This window comes from Sphaerodactylus townsendi, linkage group LG01 (assembly GCF_021028975.2).
Source record: "Sphaerodactylus townsendi isolate TG3544 linkage group LG01, MPM_Stown_v2.3, whole genome shotgun sequence".
Lineage (NCBI taxonomy): Eukaryota > Metazoa > Chordata > Lepidosauria > Squamata > Sphaerodactylidae > Sphaerodactylus > Sphaerodactylus townsendi.
This window is the reverse complement of record NC_059425.1, coordinates 25475580-25488972: the sequence shown is the minus strand read 5'-3', so window position 1 is coordinate 25488972 and position 13393 is coordinate 25475580.

Here is a 13393-nt window from a genome sequence, read left to right as displayed (position 1 = left end):
GTCGCTATGGATTGGCAAACGTGCTTTCCTCGCTAGAATCACTTTTAAATCTAGGCTTTGTCTCCTGCCTTAAGAGAAACTTACAATTTTTGCCTCAGTGTGGGAGAGAGAAAAAACTAACCAGTAGTATTCACTTTCTACTGCAAAGTTTTTTGTTCTGGAAAATCGCATAGTATGCCTAGATGCATAAAATATCACTGCCTGTTAAAGCTTCTCTCCTGCCCCTTTTTAAAAAGGACCCCAGAGACAATGCCCTTATCTGGATGGCCCAGGCTAGCCTAATCTTGTCAAGTCTCTGAAGCTAAGCAGCGTCAGCCCTGGTTAGTATGTGGAAGGGAGACCACAGAAGAAGTCCAGCATCACTACACAGAAGCAGGCTGCAGTAAACCCTCTCTGTTCGTCTCTTACCTTGAAAACCCTAGCAAGTCACCATCTGCTTGACGGCACTTTCCACCACCAGGGAAATAGCGCCTGTCAATTTTCCAGTTGTTGGGTAATGAGTTTAAACCATCCTTTTGGAAGCTCACTGCAAAGGAGTTGCTGAGTGCACCAGGTGGAATCCATCTGCTGGCAAACACAACTGAGGCAGTGCCAGGACATGGACAATAGTACAGCTTGATGGTCTTATTTTATTACTACTTATTTGTCCTCTGGACTGCCCTTCCCCAACGAGCTCAGGGCGGCTGACAAGGAAGAATTTACAACATCATAAAACAGCATCATACAATAAAACACTTAAATTGCCACAAAATTTTATAATACATCATATTTGGGCACCATTGAATTTGAGGATAAAATCAATCAAGTCTTTAAGGCCTTGAACGGTCTGGGACTGTCATGCCTACAGGACCGCCTCTTCCTATATCAGCTCCAGAGGACATCGTAAGTGGTCTCTTGGTGGTCCCTGGCTCCAGAAACATCCAGCTAGCCCAGTGATGGCGAACCTTTTTAAGACCGAGTGCCCAAATTGCAACCCAAACCCCAGTTATTTGTCGCAAAGTGCCAACCCGGCAATTTAACCTGAATGCTGAGGTTTTAGTTTAGAAAAAAACCGGTTGGCTCCCTCTTCCTCCGCCCCACCTGCTCGAGCAGGGGCCAGCCTGCTCTAGCCTCCAGCAAGTCCTGCATGCACCACTCTGTGCCTCTCTAGCATATTTGCATCCTCTGCACCCCCCACCTTGGGCAGCAGCCACCTGGAGCACAGGCACCAGGCCCGCAAGCCAAGTCATCACTGCTCACCATGTTGCGCACACATCGAGCTCAGTGGCCCAGGCCAGCCTAGATATGTGTGTGTGGGGGGTGATTTTCTGCCCCCCATGTGACGAACTGTGTGTGTGTGTGCCCACAGAGAGGGCTCCGAGTGCCACCTCTGGCACCCGTGCCATAGGTTCGCCATCACTGAGCTAGCCTCAACCAGGGTGAGAGCGCTTGCTGCTCTGGCCTTGGATTGGTGGAACTCTGTCAGCTGAGACCAGGGCCCTGTGGGACAGACAGAGGTGGGATCCAGCAGGTTCTCACAGGTTCCCGAGAGTAGGTTACTAATTATTTGTGTGTGCCGAGAGGGGGGTACTAATTGGTGATTTTGCCACGTGATTTTGACCTTAGTTACACCCCTCCTCTCCAGCAGTAGCGCGTAGAACTTGGAGCAGTCTAGCAGGAGGTGCACCGGTGTGCGTGGCAGCCTGTGCCTGCGTGCATTCGTTTCCTGCCCAAGGACCAGCGCAGCAGCTATGTCCTTGCCACAGCCCCGGCCAGGAATGCCCTGCCCCTGTCGTGCCCCGCCCAGCCCCCCGCTACGCCACAGTTTGAATCCCACCACCATGGGAACCTGTTACTAACATTTTTGGATCCCACCACTGGGGACAGAGATGCTCCACTGGGCCTATGGTTGAGGCAGCAACGGCTTTCCAACTATCTGGCCTCCCAATCCATTGGTCCCCTACCTTCCTTCCTCCTGATGTGATCCAGAATAATATGGGAAGGGAAGGATTTCCCCCCCTTAAATTATAAGTTAAAAATTTTAATTGGCAACATAAATTAAATTGGAAAAATATTGACGCCATACAAATTTATGGGAATTTTGGATTATTATTATGGAATTTTAGTGCTGTATGTATTGAAATTTTTTATTTTATAGATGATTTTATTGTTATGTGTAGTGGTTATGATGCTTTGAATATTGTTAGCCACCCTGAGCCTGGGCACGAAGCCAGGAAAGGTTGGGATATCAAATCTAATAAAATAAGTATAGTAAAATAATACCCTCCCTGCCATTATCTTCAACATTTTGTTGGAGAAGGGAAAGGAAGGCAGCACAATAGAAAGCCCTTGTTGTCCTCAGCCGTGGGCCAGCTGGAACAGCTCCATCTTGCAGGCCCTGCAAAATAGGAACTACATTTTGCAGGGCCCTGATCTCACTTGACAGACTGTTCCGCCAGGCCAGGGCCAGCCTGCTTTAGGGTCAGGGACCACCGGCCAATTGTTGTTTACTGAGTGCAAAGCTTTTTGGGGAATGTATAGGGAGAGGCAGGAGCCGCGTGGTGTAGTGGTTAAGTGCTTGCACTGCCACTCACACGGTCAGGAGTTCGAGCCCCCTGGGGGTCAGATATCCTGGCAGCTGGCTCATGGTCAACTCAGCCATCCATTCATTTCTTGGTTGGTAAATAAGTACCTACCTTGTTTCCCTGAATATAAGGCATCCCCTGAAAATAAGACGTAGTAGAGGTTTTGCTGAAGTCCGAAATATAAGGCTTCCCCCGAAAGTAAGACGTAGCAAAGTTTTTGTTTGGAAGCATGCCCGACGAACAGAACACAGAAAAATAAGACATCCGCTGAAAATAAGACATAGCGCATCTTTGGGAGCAAAAATTAATATAAGACACTGTCTTATTTTCGGGAAAACACAGTAGCTCATAGCTAGGGGGTAAAGAATAGCCAGGGAAAGCAATGGCAAACTACCCCACAAAAAAACGGCTTGCCTATGAAATCACTGCTTGCAGCAGGTTCGGACATGACTGAAGGGGAAACTTTACCTTTTCTTTATAGGGAGAGGCAGTCTTGAAGGTTATTGTGCTGTTGGAATGTTTTGTATCCTGATCTTTCCAGGTGCCAAATAAGACAGAACCCTTAAATTGGGGCGAGGGTGGGGGGCAGGGGGATGCTTTTCCAAGGGTGCCTTGACTCAGAGAAACTCTAAAAATTAGAGAAACTAATTGTGGGCTCTGTGAGATTTGAATGGGCCAAGATCCAGTGTCTGTTTCTCTAAAGTTCCAATTAGACAGCTGATGCTCCCTGCCGCAACACTGTGTATCCTGAGAAAAAGAGATACTGGAGTGCGTAGATGAGAAGTGGAGAACTGCGCTTGGCTCTTGTGCATCTGGCATTTCCCATCTTCCCAATTTACTTTTTAAATTTGGCAAGAACATCCCCAGCCCTTTTATTTAAATTAATGCATAATGCTGGAAGCACACAGGGAGACCAAGGCCAGCCCTACGCTCAGCCTGCTTCTTCATCACATAGAATTGTTGCAGCTGAATACATTCAAGCTGGATCTACTAATGCAGCAGAATTGGGGTGGGGGGGAGGAGAATTGTAGAATGGACCATACCATTTCAACCTGGGGCTGAGGGCTGCCATGTTCCCCAGGGCTCCCTATGTAGAAAACCCATTGAAAACAGCAAATTAGCTCAGCATGGGTAGAACTTGACTAGAATATTTCTCCCTGGTGTGCTAATGTTCTAACTGCAGGGATTTTTTAAAAATTAAATGCATGGGAATTTTTAAAAGTGGCATTCTTCCCCTGCAACTTGAACCGGTGCAGTCTACTACCCCACCACATTCTGCTGGGTAGCTAAATTTAGCTTTAAAAGGACTGTGTTTGAATTGACACCAGGCAGCAGAAATGCTCTTCGGGGATCCGTCAGCAATCAGCAAGCAGTTGATGTGGAGGCATCAGCCGAGACAAGCCTCTGTTGCCAAGTCTACCCTTTCCTGGTGGATTCCATTCTCCAAAAGCTTTTTTCCACAATGAATCCTTCATCTTTGAAGCCCTCTCATTCCTGGCTAGGCTGCAACAAAGAGATGGACAGGCCTACTCCTGTGCTCTCCACCCCACTCTACCCCATCCCGTGACCTTGAGCAAATCCCTTTGGCTGCTTTGTACCAAGTGGCCAGCCTTGGTCCTCGAGGGATGAGAATATGCCATCCTCCTCCTCCCCCCTCCCCCACCATCCCAACAGCTGCCCCATCACCCTGAGGGAGTCGGTGCTAAAAATAGCCCCTCCTGCAACCACACCTGCTGGGTCTTGATCATCAAAGGGCTTGCCAGTTTGGGGAGGGAAACCAGCACAGATACGAGTGTCCGGTATCCATGGCAACAGCAGAAACAGAACTTTGGCACCTTTCTGGGGTAGGTGGGCCCAGAGGCGCCCGAAGATCGTCAAAGCTATAACAAGCAGTTCAGGCGAGGGGTTACAGAGGGCCAGTAGTCCAAATGTTTAGTGAATATCCTGCCCTTCTAAGGAGATGCAAAGATCATCCTTCTCCCCTCCTCCGAAGAAGGCAGAGGTGCTGGGCATCCTTCGCGTCTCCTGCATTTTATTCTAACAACCCTGTGAAAGAGGTTCCTCTGAGAGAGCGTGACCAGCCAAGATTCTTCAGTGAGCTTCTGTGGCCGAGGGCGAGTCCCAACCTGGCTCTCCCAGATCCCGCTCTGACACTCAGATTTCTTTTTCACTTCTACTCCTTTTTGAGAGGAACAGATGCCTAATCTGCAGGGCTGCTGCGAGGCAAGAAATAATGCTGTAGTTTGCAGAAATGCAGCACAAAGGGGCAGAATTGGTAAAAATGAACCAATCTAGAAATCGGCATCAGCAAGGAGGCAAGACCAGTCCATCCCTCTGTGTTTCTGAATACGTGAGACTTCCGACACCTGTGCTCTCTGGCTGCTGGTAAATCTAAAAAGTAATGGACAGTAACTAAAATCTAAAAAACATCTAAATTGAAAAAGTAATGGACATATCTAAATCTAAAATGTAATGGACACATAAATCTAAAAAGTAATGGACATATTAAACAGAGTTACAGCCTTCCAAGGGTAGCCCAGGCTAGCTCGATCTCTTCAGATCTTGAAAACTAAGCAGGGTGACCCCAGCCAATACCTGGGTGGGAAACCACCAAGGAAGTCCAAGGTTGCTACGCAGAGCCAGACTCTGGCAAACCACCTCTGAACATTTCTTGCGTTGAGATCCTTATGGTCAGCTGTGACTCAATGACATTTCACACACACACACTTCTATACAGTTTTGCACTATAAACACTTTTAGAATATTTTTTTTCCAGAGTCAGCGAGATGTAGTGGTTAGGAGCGGTGGACTCTAAATCCGGAGAACTGGGTTTGATTCCCCACTTTTCCACATGAGCAGTGAACTCTTATCTGGTGAACGGGGTTTGTTTCCCCACTCTTCTGCATGAAGCCTGCTGGGTGACCTTGGGCTAGTCACAGTCCTTTCTGAACTCTCTCAGCCCCACCTACCTCCCAAAGTGTCTGCTGTAGGGAGGGGTATAAGCTGCTTTGAGACTCCTTAAGGTTGAGGACAGTGAGGTATCACTCCAAATGCTTTTTCAATTTAATTCTGAATCTTTCCCAAACAAGTCTTTGAATCTTGATAGGATTTTCCTTCGCTTCCTCTGAAATGAAACCTGCAAATCCATTTTTGCAAGGGTCTTCGATTCAAGCACAAGGGTGATAATCAGTGATCAATTTATAGAGAAAAACTGGTTGTTGTGGGTTTTCCGGGCTGTGTGGCTGTGGTCTGGTAGGTCTTGTTCCTAACGTTTCGCCTGCATCTGTGTCACTGTGTCACAATCTTCAGAGTTCTGTCACAGAGAAGTCTGTTACACACTGTAACAGACTTCTCTCTGTGATACACCTCTGAAGATGCCAGTCACAGATGCAGGCAAAACATTAGGAGCAAGACCTACCAGACCCTGGCCACACAGCCCGGAAAACCCACAACAACCAGTTGAATCCGACTGTGAAAGCCTTCAACAACATAAAGAGTTGCTGGGGTTTGAAACAGCAGTGTAGCCTTGCCCCCTGACCTTAGATGAGGGTGGACTGCGGTTATTCAGTAGTGTTGGAGATGTGTTCTGTGCCTGCTCAGAGCCACCCTGTTCTCTAATGTTCAGCACTGCAATGAGGAAAAGGTACACTGAACTTGCTCCGTGTGGCACTCTTACTTGCTGCTACGGGCTTGTGTCTTCTGCTTTTTATCCCACCCTTCCTCTAAGTAGCCCAGAATGGTGGAATAGTTCTCCCCTCCCCTTTGTGAGGTTATGCTAGGTTGCAAGAGTCTGACAGCACTGGGTCACTTTATACAGAGTAGGGATTTGAACCAGGGTCTTTCTGCTCCTAGTCAACATTCATAACGAGAGTAGCTCTCAAATATTTCAGCTCTGAGGGATGGTATTAAACACTGGCCCAGGGACGTAAACACTGGCATGGGGAGGGCGTGGGAGAAGTAGTTTCTCACAGCTTTGAAGCCACTACTGGTGGGTGGGGGGTGGGGGGTCGGTTCTCTGATCACTTCTCTCCCCTCCGTTTCCCCCCCGCAGCAGGGGAGTGGGCATGAAGGGGGAGGCCTGGCACCCCTTCCAGCACTGGCGCCTTGGGGCAGATTGCCGTAATTGGATCTGCAGCTGGCAGGAATCACGCTGATTAATTGGCCGCGCAGTGGGGCAGCTGGAGCGCCACACACTGAGCGATTCCGTCACGGAGCGACACACAGGCATGCCCACCAAGGGTCAGGTACCAAAGTCAGGAAAGAGGCTCAAGGCTGCGTTATGTGGGGAAGAGGCAGGGCCCACGGGTCTCAGGCAAATTAGACCGGAGACAGACAATAGCATTTAAAGAGAGCTGAGAGGCATCCTTTCCTTTGGCGTACATGCAGATTTAATCCAGGCTGTCGCTATCCCTTTGTCAAATAGGTTTGGCAGGCTTTTGAGACGGCACAACAGCTTGCCAAGCCTCCTTCACCAGGGTAGAAGAAGGATAAGCATATGCTTTCAAATTACACAGTTAACCCTCCAGAGAAATCACTGTCTGTCTGCAGCCTTAATTTGTCCAGGGATTTTTTCAGATCAGGAGGGAAAATACCTGGACTGTTTTATTCAGACTGGCAATTAGAAATATTTCCCAATCGGAAAGGTCCTTCTCCAAGGAAGCAAAACTTGATAGTGTGTTGTTTTTGCTCCCCCTAGAAATGTTGTCAGAAACCATCCAGATGTTCTGCTGTGGCCCAGTGGTTCAGCATTAGCTTTACATACAGAAGGTCCCATGTTCAATCCTCCTCATCTCCAATTACCAGATGATGGGAAAAACCTCAGCTGTAGACTCTGGACAGCCACTTCCAGCCAGAGGAGATAATCCTGATTTTGATATCCCAGAGTCTGACCCAGTAGAACAGGGGTAGGGAACCTGCGGCTCTCCAGATGTTCAGGAACTACAATTCCCATCAGCCCCTACCAGCATGGCCAATTGGCCATGCTGACAGAGGCTGATGGGAATTGTAGTTCCTGAACATCTGGAGAGCCGCAGGTTCCCTACCCCTGCAGTAGAAGAAGCAGCAGAAGAAGAGGAGGAGGAGTTTGGATTAATCCCCCCCTCCGCTTTCTCCCTGTAAGGAGACTCAAAGGGGTTTACAATCTCCTTTCCCTTCCCCACCACAACAAACACCCTGTGAGATGGGTGGGGCTGAGAGAGCTCTGAAGAACTGTCACTAGCCCAAGGTCACCCAGCTGGCGTGTGTTGGAGTACACAAGCTGATCTAGTTCCCCAGATAAGCCTCCACAGCTCAAGTGGCAGAGCGGGGAATCAAACCCAGATTAGAGTGACCCGGTTCTTAGCCACTACACCACTGCAGCTCACAAGAAGGCAGCTCCTTGTGCATTCAGGAACAAACCTAGCAGAAATGGGCAAGGCTTCCTTCCAGAAATTACACATCAGAAAGGGGCATGCAGTTTTGCCAACTAGGTTCTTAGGAGCAGCTGCTTACCAGTACCCCCTTTCCAGTCTAAGAGCAGCAACATCTGACCATGTGTAACCTTAGCCAACAGTTACATCCTGATTGGCCTGAAGGGACAGGCAAATGCTCAAGCCTCACCCAATCAATACATTTTTTAATCAAAAAAATGATAGAGAGGAGAGAGTTTGGGAGAACTCTGCAATCTTTGCTTCAGAATAAGGCTGGTGATCTTTCACAGTGCAAGGTACATGGAGGGCCAGAACAGGGGTAGGGAACCTGCGGCTCGAGAGCCGCATGCGGCTCTTCTGCCCTTGCACTGCGGCTCCATGAGCCGAGCTGCTGGCCCCATCCTTGCCCGCCTTGCTGCCTGCAGGGCGGGCGCACCAATTGCCCGTGGCCGGCTGGGCCACGCCGCGGGCTTCCCCTCTCACCTGCCCCGTTGGAGCGGGGCGGGCGCTTTCCCGGTGGCCGGCAAGGCTGAGCCACTGGCCCCATCCTTGCCCGCCCTGCAGGCAGCAGGGCGGACACATCCATGCGCTTCTCAGAATGAGCGGAGAAAAAGGTTAAAAAACCCAATATATACAGTGTTATCTTTATTTTAAATGTCAAAAATTATTTGCGGCACCAAGTGTTTTCTTTTCCCATGGAAAATGGGTCCAAATGGCTCTTTGAGTGTTAAAGGTTCCCTACCCCTGGGCCAGAACAATCCTGAAAGGAGGCAGAAACCAGATTGCACTTTGAGCAAAACATTTATTCTGTTGCCACTGTAGACATTACGACCAGAATCGGAAAAGGTGAACCTTAAATATAGGTATGGTAAAGAGCAGTGGCGTAGCACCAAGGGGATGGGGGGCATGACACGCAGGGGGGCGCCGGTTCAGGGGCATGGTGGGGCGCAGGGCTCACGCATGCCCCAGGCGCAGTTCCCCCTCACTCCAGCCCTGGTAAAGAGGGCAGTGAAAGAACATAAGCAACAATGATAAAAGATACACTTTGGAGTTGTGTGCGGAATTTGACCGTAATCAAGAAAATGGCATCTCCCTCCCTGGACTCTGTTGGGAGGGAGAAAAGAAGAAGAGGTTTAGAGGCTGACTGTTTTCCCGATAGTGTTGGCAAGGCTTTTCCATGAAGTTCTCAATGCTGGATCCACCTTTCCTGATTTTGAAGACCTTTTCCCCTAGTTTCAGTTGGGTGGGAGTTGCTTATCCTCACACAGAGCATTCCTTATAATCTGTTGTTAGACAGCATGTGCCAGAGCTAAACCTCATAATTGGAAATAGGTTCTGGGAAAAGGCCCTAAAAGGAGCAATGCAGATTGCTGGCTTCTGGTCTCCCCCAGTCAGGGACAGGACCCTTTTGCTAGTCGAGGCTGCTTCTAAAGGCCAAAATTCATTTCCAAAATCCTTTTTCAAGACAACTCCAGACTCAAAGGAGGCTCCTCTGAGCTTTGTAGCAGGGGCCTGACCCTGCTCACTTTGAAGTGTCTTATTTCTTCTAACTTAGCTGACCTCTAGAATTGGAGTCCAAGCACAATGAAAGGGAAGATTTTCACCTGGGATAGCTTCTTGAGTGGCGTTCAGTACCCCACTCTGTGTGTGTGTGTGTGTAAATTGCTGTCAGTCACAACTGACTTATGCTGCCCAATAAAGTTTTCAAGCTAAGTAATTAAAGAAAGGTGGTTTTGCCATAGACTTTCTCTGCAAAGTTGGCCTTGGTGGTCTGCTTTCCAAATACTGACCCCGCTTAGTTTCCGCGATCTGAGGAGGTTGGGTTACATCCCCCAGCATTCCCTGCTTAACAATATAGTTCATATTTTCCACATGAATGAAGAAAGGGTACCTGAGCAGGTGCAGAGCACCTCAAGAACTCAGGAATGGCTTGAGGGAGAAGCAGTGGCATAGTGGTTAAGAGCAGGTGTGCTCTAATCTGGAGGAACTGGGTTTGATTCCCCATTCTGCCGCTTGAGCTGTGGAGGCTTATCTAGGGAATTCAGATTCGCTTGTGCACTCCAACACATGCCAGCTGGGTGGCCTTGGGCTAGTCACAGTTCTTCTGAGCTCTCTCAGCCCCACCTACCTCACAGGGTGTCTGTTGTGAGGGGAGAAGGGCAAGGAGATTGCAAGCCCCTTTGAGTCTCCTTACAGGAGAGAAAGGGAGGCTATAAATCCAACTCTTCTTCTTCCATGAACTTTAGCTTTCCTTTTTGAGAGACAATGTGGTGTAGTGGTTAAGGGCAGTGGACTCTAATATCGAGAACTAGGGTCATTCCCCGCTGTTCCACATGAAGCCTTCTGGGCGACCCGGGCCAGTCACAGTTCTCTCAAAACGCTCAGCCCCACCTACTTCACAAGGTGCCTGTTGTGGAGGGAGGGAGGGAGCTAACAAGATGCTTTGAGACTCTAAGGAGTTGGTCTTTATACCCTGTTTTTTCTGTCTTTAAGGACAAAAACAAGGTATAAAGACCAACTCTTCCCCTTGGTGCTGCGTGACACTTTCGTAGTCCAGCCCAGGTGAACTCCATTGCTCTCCAAACCAGCACAAGTGAATTTGCATTGCTTTCAGCTCAGTCGAGGTGAATGAAGAGCTGCACCAGTTGAATTTCTCCCTGAAATGTTTTGCAGTTGATCGTGGCATTAGCTAATGCAGCCAGAATTCTGCGCATGTTTGCACATATGTGAGACTGGCTCCAGGCACTAATAGGAGTTGCAAGCTTTTCTCCAATCAGAAACCTTTCAAGAAAGAAGAAGAGTTGGATTTATAGCCTCCCTTTCTCTCCTGTAAGGAGACTCAAAGGGGCCTACAAACTCGTTTCCCTTCCCCCCTCACAACAAACACCCTGTGAGGTGGGTGGGGCTGAGAGAGCTCAGAAGAACTGTGACTAGCCCAAGGTCACCCAGCTGGTGGGTGTTGAAGTGTACAGGCTAATCTGAATTCCCCAATAACCTCCACAGCTCAAGTGGAAAAGCTGGGAATCAAACCCAGTTCCTCCAGATTAGAGTACACCTGCTCTTAACCACTATGCCACTGCTGCTCCTGCTGTCCAATTTGAGATCTGTGGTGTAAGGAAAAAAACATCCCACCCATGCTCAGAGGCACTCTGTTGTTGTTTACACAGGGAGCAGTCTGATCCAAAGCAAACCTTGAGTAGGGTATTTCAGACAAGACTGGAGGAGAATAACATTTAGGGAAAGCAGAGTGTGTATCTCTCAGAGACTGCAGCCATGCATTTTGTTACACCAAAGGGCTGTCCCTGAGAACATGCAGAGGATCTCTCACCCGTTTCTAAATTACCATAGTTTGCTTCCAGATGCAGCTAGGATTAGAAGAAGGAGGCCATCTGAGAAGACTCGAGTTCTTGCACCTGCTTGTCTCAGAAAATGAAACTCTGGGATACTTCTCAATGCATATTTCACCTGGTTCATGGAAGATGGGGAGACGGCTTGAGTTACTGCCGGGCCCTCCAGTCTTTTCCGATCAGAACCCTGCAGTGCTGGTTGCCATGGCAACCAAGGGATGCTGCATTGCCAAATTCTGAAGGAGCCTTTGGATCCCCGGGAGGCTGCATTTGTGCTCCACATCTGCTCTTTGCTCTCTGGGTGCCAGCCTGCTACACCCACCCTGGGCACCCCCAGGGTGGCGTCAACGGACTGGTTATTCTCTCCTCCCATCCTATCTTCCTGGCAGTAAATCTGTATCTTTCTCCTCCTGCTCCATATGGAAATGCCTGAATTAATTTCACCCTCTATACTTTCCCAGTAGTGTCATTAGGGAAGAAGAAGAAGTTTGGATTTCTAACCCCCCTTTCTCTCCTGTAAGGAGACTCAAAGGGGTTTACAATCTCCTTTCCCTCTCCCACCCTCACAACAAATACCCTGTGAGGTGGGTGGGGCTGAGAGCTCTGAAGAACTATGACTAGCTCAAGGTCACCCAGATGACATGTGTTGGAGTACACAAAACAAATCTGGTTCACCAGATAAGCCTCCACAGCTCAAGTGGCAGAACAGGGAATCAAGCCTGGTTCTCCAGATTAGAGTGCACCTGCTCTTAACCACTTCACCGCGCTGGTATGTAGGACAGCAGTTTGAGACAGTTTGATGCCCAAGATGGCATTAATAGGTCACTTGGCGTGCTCTTGTGCATTTTAACAGACTGGCACATCAGAATATCTCTGTTGGTTGACCCTGCTGGGTCAGATCCATCCATCTTCTCTGCCTGCTGAAACTGAGAGCCGGTGTGGTGTAGTGATTAGTGTCGGACCAGAACCTGAGAGACTCTGGTCAAATCCCTGCTGTGCCACAGAAGCTTACTGAGTGACCTTGAGCTGGTCACACATTCTCAACAATTACCTTCCTCTTAGAGAATCATAGAACAGTTGGAAGAGACCCCAAGGGCCATCCAGTCCAACCCCCTGCCATGCAGGAACACACAATCAAAGCACTCCTGACAGGTGGCCATCCAGCCTCTCTTTAAAAACCTCCAAAGGAAACTCCACCATACTCTGAGGTAGTGCATTCCACCGTCGAACAGCCCTTGCTGTCAGGAAGTTTTTCCTGATGTTTAGGCGGAATCTCTTTTCCTTCACCTTGAACCCATTACTCTCAGGATTGTCATGAAGATAAAACAGAGAAGAGGAGAATGGGCTTAAGCTGTTTTGGGTCTCCATTGGGAAGATAAGGTGTAAATGAAGTAAGTAAATAAAAAATGAGAAATTGTCTTGGAAGTGGCCTGGCAAGCAAGGTCACTTTATCATCCTCCAGTGCTCTGTGCCTCCACACCAGGGACTCTCCCTAATTAGTGTTTGGTTCATTAAAGTAAATCTTTTCATGTCTTGAAACCTGAACTTCACTTGTAGGCAGCTCTCACTGCAGAACAAGCTGCAAAAAAAATTGCCTTCATTCCATTCTACCCTCAACAGTTAAAGAATAATCAAAGCAATAAGCGGTGTGTTTACCCCTCACCTAATTCCCAGATATGCTCAGGGGCAAGAACATGCAGAGGCGCTCTGCACATGCTCTGTTAACCCCCCCCCCCCCAATGAGTTATGGTCACTTTTTGGCTCAACTTAATCTCGGCGTTCTAAATGTGATCTGCACAGACTTGGGGAAGGGAGAAAGAGGCCCTATGGTTAGTGCAACGTTTACTCACTCAAACCTTCCCTCGACAAGCTGGTTCCTCAAGGTCCTCTGCTTACCCTCAGAGGCACTGTTGAGCGACCCAGACGTGAGGATCCCCGAAAGCGGATCCCGGGGCTTAAGCAGAGAGGGGAGCGCCAAGAGGGCTTGCGGCGGCGACTCTTCCCGACTCCCCCTCCTCCTCCCTGGCTCCCTCCCTCCCACCCTCCCTGCCGGCAGAGGGGGTCCGCCTTCCGC